The 14152-nt window shown below is 33.6% G+C and overlaps 1 long non-coding RNA gene across 2 annotated transcripts; it reads left to right on the top strand.

Annotated features, from left to right (window-relative positions):
* The first annotated feature begins 737 nt into the window (after nt 1-737).
* Nucleotides 738-13127, top strand: LOC104910742 (uncharacterized). Of its 2 annotated transcripts, none has more exons than XR_793378.4 (4): nt 738-1040; nt 1164-1275; nt 5132-5340; nt 10003-13127. It is a non-coding gene; the product is annotated as an uncharacterized LOC104910742 (long non-coding RNA). The 2 variants fall into 2 exon arrangements; XR_793379.4 differs by having other exon boundaries at nt 744-1040; nt 5132-5317.
* The last annotated feature ends 1025 nt before the right edge of the window (nt 13128-14152 follow it).

Here is a 14152-nt window from a genome sequence, read left to right as displayed (position 1 = left end):
CATTACATTCCAATAGTAGTAACAGGTGCAAAGAAAAAAAAAGCTTATTTAGCTCAAATAGACCCTTCCCTTTCCCTTTCCCTTTGGTTTTTGTTGTTTTTTTCCTGCAATGGTATTAAATTAATTAAAATTTGTCTTGGGGAAAATTCCAGAAATATAATTAGTGCTATATTTTTCAATATATAAAAATGGTATTTCACAATTATCTTGTTTTGTTAACCTTAAAAATTTATATTTATCACTTCTATCTATCTTGCCATATTAAAAAAAAAAAAAAAAATAGGCTACTTTGAATTGAATACAAATCTTCCTATTGCCTTCAAAAGCAGAAAGATAATAGCCCTAGTGATATAGTTTCTGTACTGAGTGGCATTGATATAAATCAAAAGCTGCTTTAAGTAAATCCAGTGTAGTTACAAGAAGAGTTTATATCTATATGATTAAACTTTTCCAGTCCTTAATACTCTCCTCCAGATCTCTTGTTGAGTCGTGACTCTGAAGTCTCTGGGGTTTCTGACTGCTTTTATATCTACTATGTCAAAATAACATTGAAAAAGCTAAGTATTTTTTTAATAGATCAGAGTAGGCTGTGATAGTTAAAACATCATGGTAAGAGACAACTTTTGATTTATTCTTTTTGTTGTTTTGGTTTCTTATGTGTTTGCTTTTTGTTGGTAGTGATTTTTTTTTGTTTGTTTTGCTGAATTGTTGTTTTTATCACTAACTCATTGGCACTTATTCTTTTCAGGAGGTATAGGAAAAGCTAAGACACTAAAAGTCTCTTTTGCATTCCAGTTAGTAATTTTCATCTCTGCAAGCTGAGAGGAGTGTAGATAAAGTAGCAGAGGCAGTCAGTGCTTCAGCATTAGTCAACATCACAAGTCTGAGGCACTGAGATCAGAGTAACATTAAAATATTTGAAGCTTTTAAATAGCTATAAACAAGAATAGAAAAGTGTCTCTATTCAAGCACTTGACTCCTGTAGCTCATCTGTAGCTCATTCTCTTGCTGATATATGAGAAAAGTTCCAAACAAATGAGGTATAGAATATTTATTCCTTACTCCTATTATTTTTGGCATTTTAAAATATCATTGTTATCCTGTAGTTCCCAGCTTATTGTATTTTGTTTATTCTTGGACTTTCTAAATCCCGCTGGTTTTAGGTTGTGACCTCATTCACTGAAAGATAACATCTGCACTTTACACAGTGCCTTTGCTGTAAGCGAAAATACGCAGAGTCATACGAGTCTTAGACCAACGGCTGTTGGAAATCAGGTAAGGTTTTTTGCATTATTTTTTAAATACTGACATTTTTCAGATGTTTTCTTTCAAGCCAACTTAAAAATGAGTAACTTGTAAAAGCTGTAAGCGTGGGATGGAGAGGAAGATAAGGAGACAGTCCCTGTTGTCATTATTTGAAGTGCAGTTCAAGAAAGAGTATGAATACCCAGCATGAAATGCTCCTCTTAAAACTAATGTCAAGTACAGATATATTTTGTTTCACTGTATCTGATTCTGCTTTTACCCTTTTTCTCCTTCTTACTACCTCTGGGAAAGTTTTCTTCCTTTTTCCTCCATGTTACAGCATGCTAATGCCATTTCCAGCAGAAAACACTGGGAAAAAAAAGCCATTCTTGCAAACACCTTCATATGTTACTTGATTTTTTATGATTTGTCACACTTTCTAGTTCATTTTCTGCCGATAGTATATGAATGTCTGCTAAAAACATTCTTTGTATTGAGTAATAATTTTGGAGTCTTTCAGACTCAAATTCATGCTAAAAATAAGCAGTGAACAGCTGTGACAAGCAGGTAATTTTTAATAATATGAGACAGTTCCTTTCTGTAGAGAATTACTATTCTCTCATCTGAAATCAAGTTTCTCTGCTGTAACAGCAGCTGCCAATTAGGGATGTTGTCTCTTGGCAGAGTACTCATCCCACACTTAATTTATTTAAAATGTGTAGTGTTTCTCCATTGAAGGTGAGGGGTGTATTTCAGTATTTTATGCCATTAGAGGTTCATGTCATGTTACACAAAGTGGTGAGATACTCTCAGATCACACTGTAATACTTGCAGATTCAAGCGGAATTTCTCAGGGGATAAATCCTCTCATCTAGGCTTCTGACAATGTTAAGAAAGAGGAATACTTAATTGTTCTTTTTCTTTTTCTCTTATGTAGCACAGAACACATTTCACTCAATAGAAAGGCCCATAGAGGTTTTCATGATGTCATTTTCTCTGATGCCTTTAAACATTCTTATCTGAAAGTTAGCTGCCAAGCCTAAGCTGTGTTATCTCCTCAGTTAACATAAAATTATAAAATTAAAAAAAAAAAAAAAGAAAACGAGATTTCCTATGGATAATTAGCCTCGGAAATGCATCCTCATTTAGACTACAAGACTAGAAGTGGTGAATCTAATATTGTAAATTCACCTGATTTTGTTGCCACTGAATTTTAGCAGTAAGATTTTAGAGAGTATAAAAGGAAGTTTTAGATTCAAATTGATGGAGGTAATAGTAAGGTAATTTTAAGGCTTATAGGATATTAAATTGTTGCAAAGAAGAAAAATCATCCCTTGCCCCTTGTGATTCCTCTTCATTCAGTAAAATTTTTGAATTTTAGTAATAAAAACAAGCTAAAACTAAGGCATATTGAATAATTGACAAGCAGATTTGCAAAGACAAAGATTCTCTCTCTTCCTCTCTCTTTTCATTAATAAGAAAATCCTAACTTCCTTTAGTGATAATAGAAAGTGAGTGCTTAAATAAGAACTTCTGTTACCTGCAAAACAGGCCATTAAATCAGTAAATCTGGTCAAATGAGCAGCATGTTCTTAACATTAATAAAACATGAAACTTGAGGAGATCGCCAACTAGTACTTTAAAAGACTCTACAGTTCTCATGCTATTTTGATTCTAGACTTTTGTTTGGCTTAAGAACTGCATTTATGGCTGCACAAATGTCTGGATAATTAAGAAACTTGGAAAAAATCTAATCTCCTGGGAGCTTAACAGTATTTAGCTAGTCTTATTTTGTTGACGAGCAAGGCATTTTCACAAAAGAACAAAAGAGAACAACTCATAATAAGAACTTATTAAGAGTTATAAAACATGTTTAAACACCCCTGAAAGTAACTGATGTCTTAACTACAGTTTAGAAAGTCATGATTTTTTTGTTTGTTTGTTTGTTTGTTTTTGTTTCTTAAAGTTAGATCTGATTAATTCAGTTGTTGATTAATAGATTACAAAACTTCCCTTACAATCTTAGGAATCACCAGTCTGGCAAAAAAGTATAATTAAAAAATTGCTTGTATAAATAAATATAAGTAAACATGCATACATTTTCATACATCCATATATAAAATGTATATTAAAGATTTATGGTAATAAATAAGACTCTCATCACAGATAGTTTCAGACTATGCAATGTTATATGAATTAACTTATTTACTGTATAGTATCTGTGGTATGCATCTATTATATAGAGACAAAAATTGAATGAACAGAAAAGAGAAATATTGAGAACTGAATGTGAAGAAATAAAATACAGGGGAAATAAAGAGGAAAACAATGAGAAGAAAAAGGGTAAAAGTAATAAACATATGGAAATTTTGGCTTTTAAGAAAATGATGGATAAATGTTAAAGTAGTATCTCTTCAGCAGTATAATTTCCTGAAAATGCCACAAGACACAGACATGGTTATCAAGATGATAGATCTTTTCTTCTAGATCTGAAGCAAGAACATTTTCTTTCACAAGACTCACTTCACTTAGGGATTTTCACTCTGGCTTTTGCTATTTTCCTCTTCTACTTAGTGAAGATTTGCATTTGTTCAGGCAGTTTTCTTCACAGAAGGTATCGCGGTAATGAACTTCTTATTTAATAAGACTCCATAATGCAGACCTGGTTGGGAGGAATGCTCATGCACATACATGAATGCCTATACATACATACACACATATACGTATACATTATATATGCATGTATATTATGTGTATATATCTATATATGTACACATAGCACATACACACATATTATATATGTATACATATATGTGTATGTATATTTGTGTATATACTTACATGTATGTGTATATATATTACAGACCATATATATACTTATATACTGTGTACATAGTCAATATGATAACTATAGCAATGCAGAGTTCAGCAAAGGTTCTATCTCTGTCTGCATATTCCCTTCTTTTCTCCCTGTCATTACTATAATTTGTCAGAATTTGCTAAAAAATCACAAAATACTTAGTATAAACTAAGAGCGCTCTTGAATCTATGGAATACAGATTTTGTAGGAAAAAGGGGATGCAGCACAGGTACAACAGCACCATTCATTCCACCACTTGGATGATTGATAGATACAGGAGATGAGAATTATGGAGAAATATAAATGATATTAGGATATTTTTCATAACACAAATTCTTATCAATGTTTACAGTCATAACTTCTGGTTTTCTCTTCTGGAAAAGGAAAATGATCTGGACACTGGACTGCAGCAAAGTAATTTTTCTAAACATTTCCTACACCAAAATGTTTGATATAAATTTTTCCCCCAACTCTGGATTCAATAGTCAATAAAGGAAAAATATTCACCAAGAGGTTTGCTGCTATTTATTTCACACTTTGGTCACCAGGCAACAGCTTACTTCAGAATTTGAGATTAAAAGTTACAATGTTTGATACCAAAATAGTGTGATAACAAGAAGATGGGACATTTATCTCTTTAAGCTGGACTCTTCAAGAAAACTGCTCTATATGTGGTAGTCTGACATGGTTATACTGAAGTAAAAGGTAGTGGTCTATGTTCATCCATTATATAAAAGTCAACCTTCATGAGATAGGCACAGTGATTGAAGAAGGACCTTTTATATGCTTTACAAAGCTTTCATTTAGACTTCATAGCTTTTATTTCTTGCTTTTTCTGTGAAAACTTATTGCTTCTTCCATACCAGGTAAATCACTCAAGAACAGTGAACTGGAAGCTGCCCACAGGTACTTTGCCTTATGTGATTACACAAGACTTATATTCAGTGAAATAACTCGTACATAATTCAGTTGAAGTAACCACTCATAATTCAGTTGAAATAACCACTTTTTTTTTTTTCTTTTCAGTACATTTGCCCATAGAGAAGATGAATCAACATCAAAGTTGCAGCAGTATTATGAAGCAATTCCACTCCCCTGTTTGTTTTGTGATACTATTGTAAGCCAAGTAAGAATCACAGAATCACGGAATTGCAGGGGTTGGAAGGGACCTCAAGAAACCATCCAAAGGAGTCCAAATCCCTGCCAAAGCAGGTACCTTACAGTAGATCACACAGGTAGGCATCCAGCCGGTCTTGAAAATCTCCATAGGAAGAGACTCCACATCTTCTCTGAACAGCATGTTCCAGTACTCTGTCACCTCTACCGTATAGAAGTTCTTCTGCATGTTAGAACTTCCTGTGTTCAAGTTTTAGGCCATTACTCCCTATTCTATCATAACACAGAATCAGTTGTTGTACAAATTATTGTAAAGACACCCTTAGATATAGCAAGTATCTACTTCTGTCTAGGGTCAGGTGACCGTACTTGAAACTGCCAAAAATTTTAAAGTAAAAAAACTGTTAATCAGAATTTCCCTGAAAAGCTTGCCACTGAAGATGGGAATATTTTGGAAATATGTAAACTAATCATGTATTTAATCACCATGACTAGAGCAGTCAGCAGAAAGGGAGATTTGCCCCATCCTTAATTGAACTATTCTCATTATAATATAGTGTATGAGATTGGTTTATTGCACACCGAGTGACGAACCCATCCTTCAGACAACATCAAGCTGTTTCCCTCCATAAATACATGGGCAAGGCAAGATTATTAGGGGGAAATTTTGGCAGATGAGTTCAGGTCAAAGATATACAATCTTGCTACCATTACATTTCTCATCTGAAGAACTCTATGTCTGGATATTTTTTCCTTCTATGTCCACCACAAGAATAAGCATTTGAAATGAAAAACTGGGACTAAAATACAAAGACTCTTATTTCTTTACTATATTCAAAACACATTTCACAATTATACTACAGTTTCAAGTGGCAAATATACACAGTGATACCACCGAGCAGAGAGTAAGAAATCAGTCGTTGTTGTTCGGTATTTTAGTACTTGATACAAGTTAATATGGTAGTGTTGAATTATTCATATCTGCTTCACTTTCTTTTATTTTTTTAATTTGTGAGTTCTTTTAAAAAAGCAAAGTATGGCCAGAAATGCACTAACTTATAAAAGGTAAAAGGATAAAGTTCATATCTCAGTTGGTGATTGTATCTAAATTTATGCATCCTTCAAAAAATATGTGCATCCTTTATAGATGTCCTTTAAAAATAAAAAGCTCAGGTAAATTCTTAACTGAACTGAAATTGCTGAAGCGTATGTTGGTATAAAGAATGATAAGGAATGTCATAGGTGTTGCAGCTGTCATTTCTTAAAAAGCTTCTTAGGGCTGAAATGCTGACTTTTGGGCATAAATGTTAAACAACGATTTAAAATGAAAAATATTAAATCTGAGACTAGGATATGCTTTTTACATTCTTATATTTCTATTATTAAAATAAAGGAATGGAAAACTTTAAATTGAAATGTGTGTAAGATAAAACATAATAATTGATAAATAATGTTATGATGAGAGGCCATTAGCCAAGTGTACTTGCACATATCAGTCTGTGAAATATACTCATACATATACTTGGGATAAGAGGAGAAACACTGATCCAGCAAAGAATTTCTAAATGCTTGCTTGTACCTGTTTCTCTTCAGCAGCCACTAAGTATTATTTAATGAAAAGTTTTTATTTTACCCTTTTGAATTATCACCGCTTTGTGACTACAATTCAGTACCATATTGAGTTCAAGTATTCAGAGGGACATTGATTAATTTTAAAAAAGAAGAATTTTGAGTACAGCTTGCTTTTGCAGATTTCTTAGAATCATAGAGTGGCTTGGGTTGGAAGGGACCTCAAGGATCATCAAGCTCCAGCCCCCCGACAATATAACTTAGAATATCTAACATAACAATTCTTATGTTTTTTGTTGTGTTTGACTGTGATACAACTATGGGACAAAAGGGAGTTTAAAAAGAGTTTTGAAAGGTGTTTAAAAAGAATTGTTGATGAATTAATTGTTTACTTTTGAAGTAAATCAGAAGCAAAAATAGCATTTTGACTTCAGATTCCAGTTAAGACTTCAACTACTACCTGAAGCATTTTAATATACAGTACTCACAAATTGCTCATAATTATGTTTTTCATGATTAGATATTAATGGTTTCATTCTGCTGAGCACACAGTTTTCATCATGTCTTTTGGATCATTGCTTATTAAAGTTACATGTCGTCTGACTGAAGGCTGTGAAGTTTGGAAGAGATAAAGAAAATGTCCTTAGACTCTTCTGTTTTTTCTAGCATCCCCACAGCCTTAAGTCATCAAACATAACACCTATCAAAGTCCGAGTGTTAAACCAAACTCAGTATTTTGAATAACTGAACTTGATAATATTATTAGTCAGATTCAATAGGGATATTTTTATTTGGATGAGATTTACCTTATATTTGAGTCTGAACCAAAGCCTTGTTCTAAATCATAGGCTTTATACACAACTGCTTTTCATCCATTTATAAGTTTTTGCAAATCATTATTCACGTTAGCTCAATGAATAATTTCATAGACATACTCACAGGTTTTCTAATGCAAAATACTGACAGTGTGAACATCTACTGAATAGTCAAAGCTCAAGTTGTATGAATAGCTGCCTATGTCACCTTGCAAATGCTCTGCTCCCTAAAGAATTCATCAAATCTTTACAATGAAGAAAAAAGATTACCAAATCCATCAGGGAATAAAATAAAACACTCATGTAAGGTGAACGAATGTGTGTATGTATATATTTAGGGCACTTAGAATCTAGCTAGTTCCTCTATACAATGAATTTACAGGTGTTTAGGCTTTAGAGATAAATTCTGAAGTCTATAAACTAGATTTATTGGCAAGCTTGAAATTTTACCTTTCCTGTTTCTTCCATTCCATTTCAACTGGCAATCTTTAGTTATTTGGAACTGGAATACTGAAGAGAGAAGGTATATCAAAGTTTATGGAGACAAAAATGAGGATATTCTTATGAAAAGAATGACATTAACATTTTTGTATCATTTGTCTAAACATGAGAATAAATCCACAACTAAATAACATACAATCACATCAATCAAAAGTGTCTTTAAACAGAGGAGCTTTGTGCTATACCCTGAAGGGAAACTCGGATTCACAATCTCTGAGTTGAGCACAGGCTATGTTTACTTCTTAAATGTGCAAATCTAGTGATCTTTACCTCAAGAACAGCTACTGAATTAATTGTAAGGGAAGAAATAAGAGGGCGCATTTACGTAATACTTTACAGATTAGCATTTAAAGATGTACTTAACTCAGAGCAGGCCTTGGGCAATTCTGCCATTGTGAAAGCAGCCCTTTCATACTCCTCTGAAGCATTTTTTCACTTACAATGTTCTCACCCTTTAAAGGATCATAAATAGCACAGGGAAGCTTCTAATATGCATGCCTTTAAGTACTAAAATCAGTATCTGTGTATGACTCCATTGCAGCATTGTAAAGTGATGTGAAGTTGTGCAGAAAGGCCGTGTTACCAGAGGAGGACTGTACTTCTCTGTGAAATATTACACAACATAAGCACTAGCTAGGCACAAAATATAATCATGCCACTTCTCTCCTACTTTTCTTTTCAATGATATTTTCTGGAAAGAGGTTGTTTTCTGCTACTAAGTCTTTCTGGGTAGTTATTACATAACTTTCAGGCATACTTAGAAAAAGAAGGGCAACACTGATTACAATTCAACTGGTGGTGTTTCATGAGCATTAAAAATGCCAAATCAAACTCATAGCAAGAGTGCTCAGTTCAAGTGCCCTTATCTTTGTTTTGTCTCTGATTTTTACAATCAAGTAACAGTGAAGTCTGGCCTTTCAAATGCCTTTTCTGAATGCATCCTGTGAAACAGCACTACCCAGATCTAGTGAAGCACTGTCTGCTAAATTAAATGACACAAATTTTACATCAGTAGTTTTTGTTTTGTTTTGCTTTGTTGTTGTTGTTTTTTAACAGAATAACTTGAAGCTGTTGACCCACCTTTTTGGGTGAATTATGAAATATTGAGTATTAATTATTTCACACATTCCCATCACTGTCCCATTTCTTTTACTTCCAAGCTGCAAGTAAAGCCCCTATAGAGGGAGATTTCTGGTCTAATACTGCTATGTTTTTCTCCATCACAAAAGTATTTCATTTTCCTATTAATTTTCAACACTCACAAATTAAGATTTTATATCAAGTTCAAACTGCAGATGAGGCTGAATTTTAGCCTTGAACATGTATTCTTCTTTACATCTACTGGGGTTGCCAGGCTGGCTGCATTAGTTAAATAACAAACAATGGCAGTAGAAGAGCATGTTCTATCCGTTCAGAACGATTCAGACCACAGAAAGCATTAAAATATATTCATTTCATTGGAGATAAACCATCAGGGAGAAAGAGTCAAAAAGGGATAAAGTGGCAACCAGGAAGGCCACTCAAGTGAGTTTGTGGCAGTTTTTTGGGGGGAGAAAGTTTATTTAGTTTATTTTTTATCTTGTGTGTGCGTGTGCGTGTGCACACATAGTAAAAAGTAATGAGATTAGACATCATTTTACAGTAATTACATTTTACAGTAGTAATACAGATCTCATTACTTAAACAACTTTTCAACTTCACTAGGTTACCTCAACATTTTCCTCTCCTGTTCATTCAACAAGTTTTTCCCCTGCTCGCATGTATTTGCTGGTTGGTTCTAACTTTCCAGAGAGCCATAAATCTCATGGGTCCTGTCCAAGATTTAGTACAACTTCATTCTATCACAAGTATGATTGCATATTTCCTCAGTCTCTCCTCTTCTACTTTTCTTTCCAGAGCTGATTAAACTCTTGGAAAATAACATATTTGAATATCCAGAAGACATTTCCCTGAGACCAAACAGAACACAGCTGATCAAATGTTGAGGAAGGAGTTATTCACAAAAAACAAAAGGAAGTGACTAACAAGTATTTCCTGGCTACTCTGGCTCTCAACTGAACTACTTACTTCAATCTTCTTTTCTCCTTTTTTTCTTTATGAACATCCTCCATGGTATTTCTGACATATAGAATGATCATCAGCAATGCATTTGATACCTTTTCATTCAAGGTTAACTCTCTCTGCAAACATCACTTACTAGAAACTCTGCAGTCTTTAAAATGTGAATTAGTTTGCAGTGAACTTCATAAACTGTCAGCTGTACAAAAGCAGAGTAATCTTAATGTTACTGTGCAGTCATTGAAACACTGGCATATCTCCATTTCTTTTAATGGGAAAAGAAACTTGTTAAGCCTGATCTTTTATTTTTGCTGATAGTTGTGACCCCCACATTTTCCATATCTTCAGTTCTTTAATTTTCACAACCAGACCTGGGGAAATGTTCCAGTTTCACTTAACATTTCTCTGCAGAACATAATGCATACCCTATGCTGCTGAATTACTATAACCTAACTGATTTAGCCAGAATCACTGAAAAGAGGTTGTAGAAAAATGACTGACATGGAGGAAGAAACTGGTAGACCTCATCCCCACAGTCCATAAATCAGGATGAAATGTTTGTTATCAGGCAGTGGTTAGCTCTCCTTTAGCTCTATTAGCCTACTCCAGTGGGATCCTTGCCCTTCTGTTTTAGTTTCATAGGTATTTTCAGTATGCTCTTCATACCATCTGCTGTTTATGGAATGATTCTCTAATGAAGTATACATGCTTTCTCAGAAGAAGAGACTGCGTTTTTTGTGTGTTATGCCCTCTGCAGAGCCATTTCAGTTGTGATATGCTCTGTTAATTTATTAAAATTACTGATTCCCCCTCCTCAAATTACTCTTCACTGGCAAGTGAACTAACTGATTACTCTGATGTTTACAGTACTCCACAGATACAACTTTTATTGCGTGGTAAAAAGAAAAGTAGGCTCTGCTATAAAGTTAGATTCTAATATTTTAATAATTTATTCAGATGTATTTCTTATTTTCAAGTAGTATCTTTTAAAAATAAAGCCTTTCATTTCTATATTTTAACTGGAAAAATGAAACTCCAAGAAAATTAATGTTTACTATGCAAAAACTGAAACAGAATTACATACCATGTAAGAATAGAGTCAAGAATATGTGTATTAGGAGAGATTATGCCAGTAGCAGGTATTCGCAAGTAAATTACAAAACCTTCACCAAGGAATGTATAACAAATATGCTGAAAAACTCTCCATTTCCATAGGCATGTTTGAAGTACTTTTGTGAAATAGGATCAGTTACTCAGCAAATTAAAATACAGAAATTAGAGTTTATACTGAAAATATATGTATTTGGCTCTTTGTCAGAATGAAATCTGCTAGGAAAAGGGAAGCTACATTTAATGTCATATGATATACTTACAACAGTGATTATAATAAAATCGTCAGTAATTACTAAATCACACAATTTTTCAGAATTGGTCATTCCAAACTCTTTGCATTTACACAGTGCAAGAAGAATAATGGCCTTCTTGTACAATAAGAACTATAGGTAAATTGTGGTAAACCAAGCAGAGCAACTAAGTTCTGTCCTGGAAACCTTGTACCTTGACTCAAATAGAAATGATGTGCAGTCACTCTTAACTCTGTGATTACAGAAGCTGGAAGTTAGAGGAACAGACCTAACTGTTTTTCAAGATAGCAGTAAAATGCATATAACAAAACTGACTACAATTTATTTTTATTTGCCTGAATCAGCTTTTCAGGACAAGAGTCATGTCACCTGTGTGTTTGCACAGTCTCTATGGCAATGCATCTGCAGCCATGACTGTAGCTTCTGGACACTCCATTACCACACATATATTAATAATACTTAGCCATATCAGGAAAGGAAAATAACCTTAACAATAGGTCTTAGTAAGATGGCTGCTATTGATTTAAAGTGACCTATGGAGCTAAAACATGTGCCAAAATATTGTGCAGTGTTGTCGGGATAGGAAGACATGTAAAAGACATTTAAACCTAGATATATTATAAATTTCTGTTATTTCTTTACAGTTCTCATTATTTTAAAGGGAAAATGCTTGCACCATGGTCTTAATAACCAGGAAGTCTTATTCATTTCTTTAGTAATGACTACCATCTGCCTTAACAAAGGGCAAGTTAGAAGTCTATGCTGCCAATAGCAATTTGAAAATATGTCCAGAAATCTTTGAAATAAACCTGACATCTCTTTTTCTTTACTTACCAGTTGACATTACAGGACAAATCTTGCCCCATCTATAAAATACAGTTCAATGGGATAAGGTAGGAACAATTTGCGATATAATTTAAACTTTCTCAGAGAAAATGAAAGATGAAGTAAATAAAAAGGATAATTATATTGTGCTGTAAATCAGAGTCAAGGGAGATAAAAAAAGTTTATAATCAGAAAAGAAAATTGTATGCTGGACAAATTAAGAGGTATCTAATCCAAGGTCTGAGAATGTTTACATTTCATTTATTTGTAACTTAATTTCCTCTTCAGTTACATACATAAAGATGGTTAGTTGATCAGTTGGAAATGTGGCAGGAATCTAAAATATCTGAACTCAGGAAGTGTGTACTGCAGTAGACAGGGAAGAGGACATTCTCTGTCTTTTACAGTGTTTGGTAGAATTATTAACTATGAAAGAAAAACACAACTTAGGCAGACAAGAAGCAGAAACAGAGAATTGTCCATTACCTTTTCTTTCAGCCCGCAGTATCTCAAATAAAAAAGGATCCAATGTAACTGTAAGTAGTGACTCTAATGATGGACTGTCTCTAATAAAAATATGAATGCAACAAGACAATTTGTTATGCAGTGTCACTTTGATGAACTATCTTGTGAATAAGAAGCTGATGTTTTTGTTTATCTCATTTGCATGTACAGTTCAGATAATTCTGCATCAAAATGTCTTTTAGAATGTATTTGTGTAAATGTGTATTTCTATGTGACCCATGGATGCAAACATTAAAAATATAAATCACATCTCTCTTCTTGCAGTGCTTGTTTTCTAACAATCAGAGTCAGACCTCCTGAATATTTTTTTATAAGTAATTACAGAAAGAAAAATTGAAAGTTTCAACTCTTTAGGAGAATTATAATTGGAATAAAAAAACCCAATAGAGATTAGGTAAAAATTGATAAAATCCCTATGCACTGTCAGATTTCATCTATAAATAAAACACAAATAATATTTGAAGGACTAGCAGTCGCCAGCAATAAGTCAATTCACAGAAGTGTAGAGCAATCTGTTGCTATTTTTATAATCAGCATTTCTTTGTAATAATTATAAAATTCCTGAGGTTAACCTTACCTAAACAACAATGATATTATTACTTCAGGCTTTGAAAGTAGTGTTACAGAAAGGATTTATCTATGCTGAAATCATACAGATAACACAGCAGATAAGTGATTTTTCTGCTGGATTGTTGTGCAGGCACAGCAGTTGTGCATGGCTGAATCAGGCCCAGATTTGTCATTCCCTTAGGACACTTTAGAATGCTACTATGGCTACTGGACACACATTGCCATGATGAGGACTGAAATCTGGCTTTCTGAGGTCTTTGTAGACTAATGCCTGAAGCCTTCTGATCTGCAGATTTTAAAAGCTATCCTTGGAGACTCTCTGTTGCCTATACTGACAGGCAGTAAAATCACCTGCTTGGAAATTATCTTACATGTAGGCACTTCAGAGCTAAGAAACTACAAATAAATACCACAGTAAGATGCTGGTGATTTGGTAGAGTGATTTTACCTTACAAGTGCTTTCATTCTCCATGGGAACAGATGAAACTTCCTCCAGCTTGGAATAGAAATAAAAAAAAAAAAAAAATAGCAAGAGTGTAGAAGTAAGAGAAAATACTCTATTTGTTCCATGTAGTCATTTTTATTTGGGACATGATACTGGGTGGCAAATTATTAACGGTGTAGGGAGCCATAGATTAGGTGGACTTGAATGTGTTTGTGCAGATTTTGGTGCTAAATCATGTGATGTAGAATATCATTGTGTT

Source organism: Meleagris gallopavo, chromosome 4 (assembly GCF_905368555.1).
Source record: "Meleagris gallopavo chromosome 4, MGAL_WU_HG_1.1, whole genome shotgun sequence".
Taxonomy (NCBI): Eukaryota; Metazoa; Chordata; class Aves; order Galliformes; family Phasianidae; genus Meleagris; species Meleagris gallopavo.
Note: the sequence above shows the minus strand (reverse complement) of the source record. Positions and strands in the feature narration are given on the sequence as shown.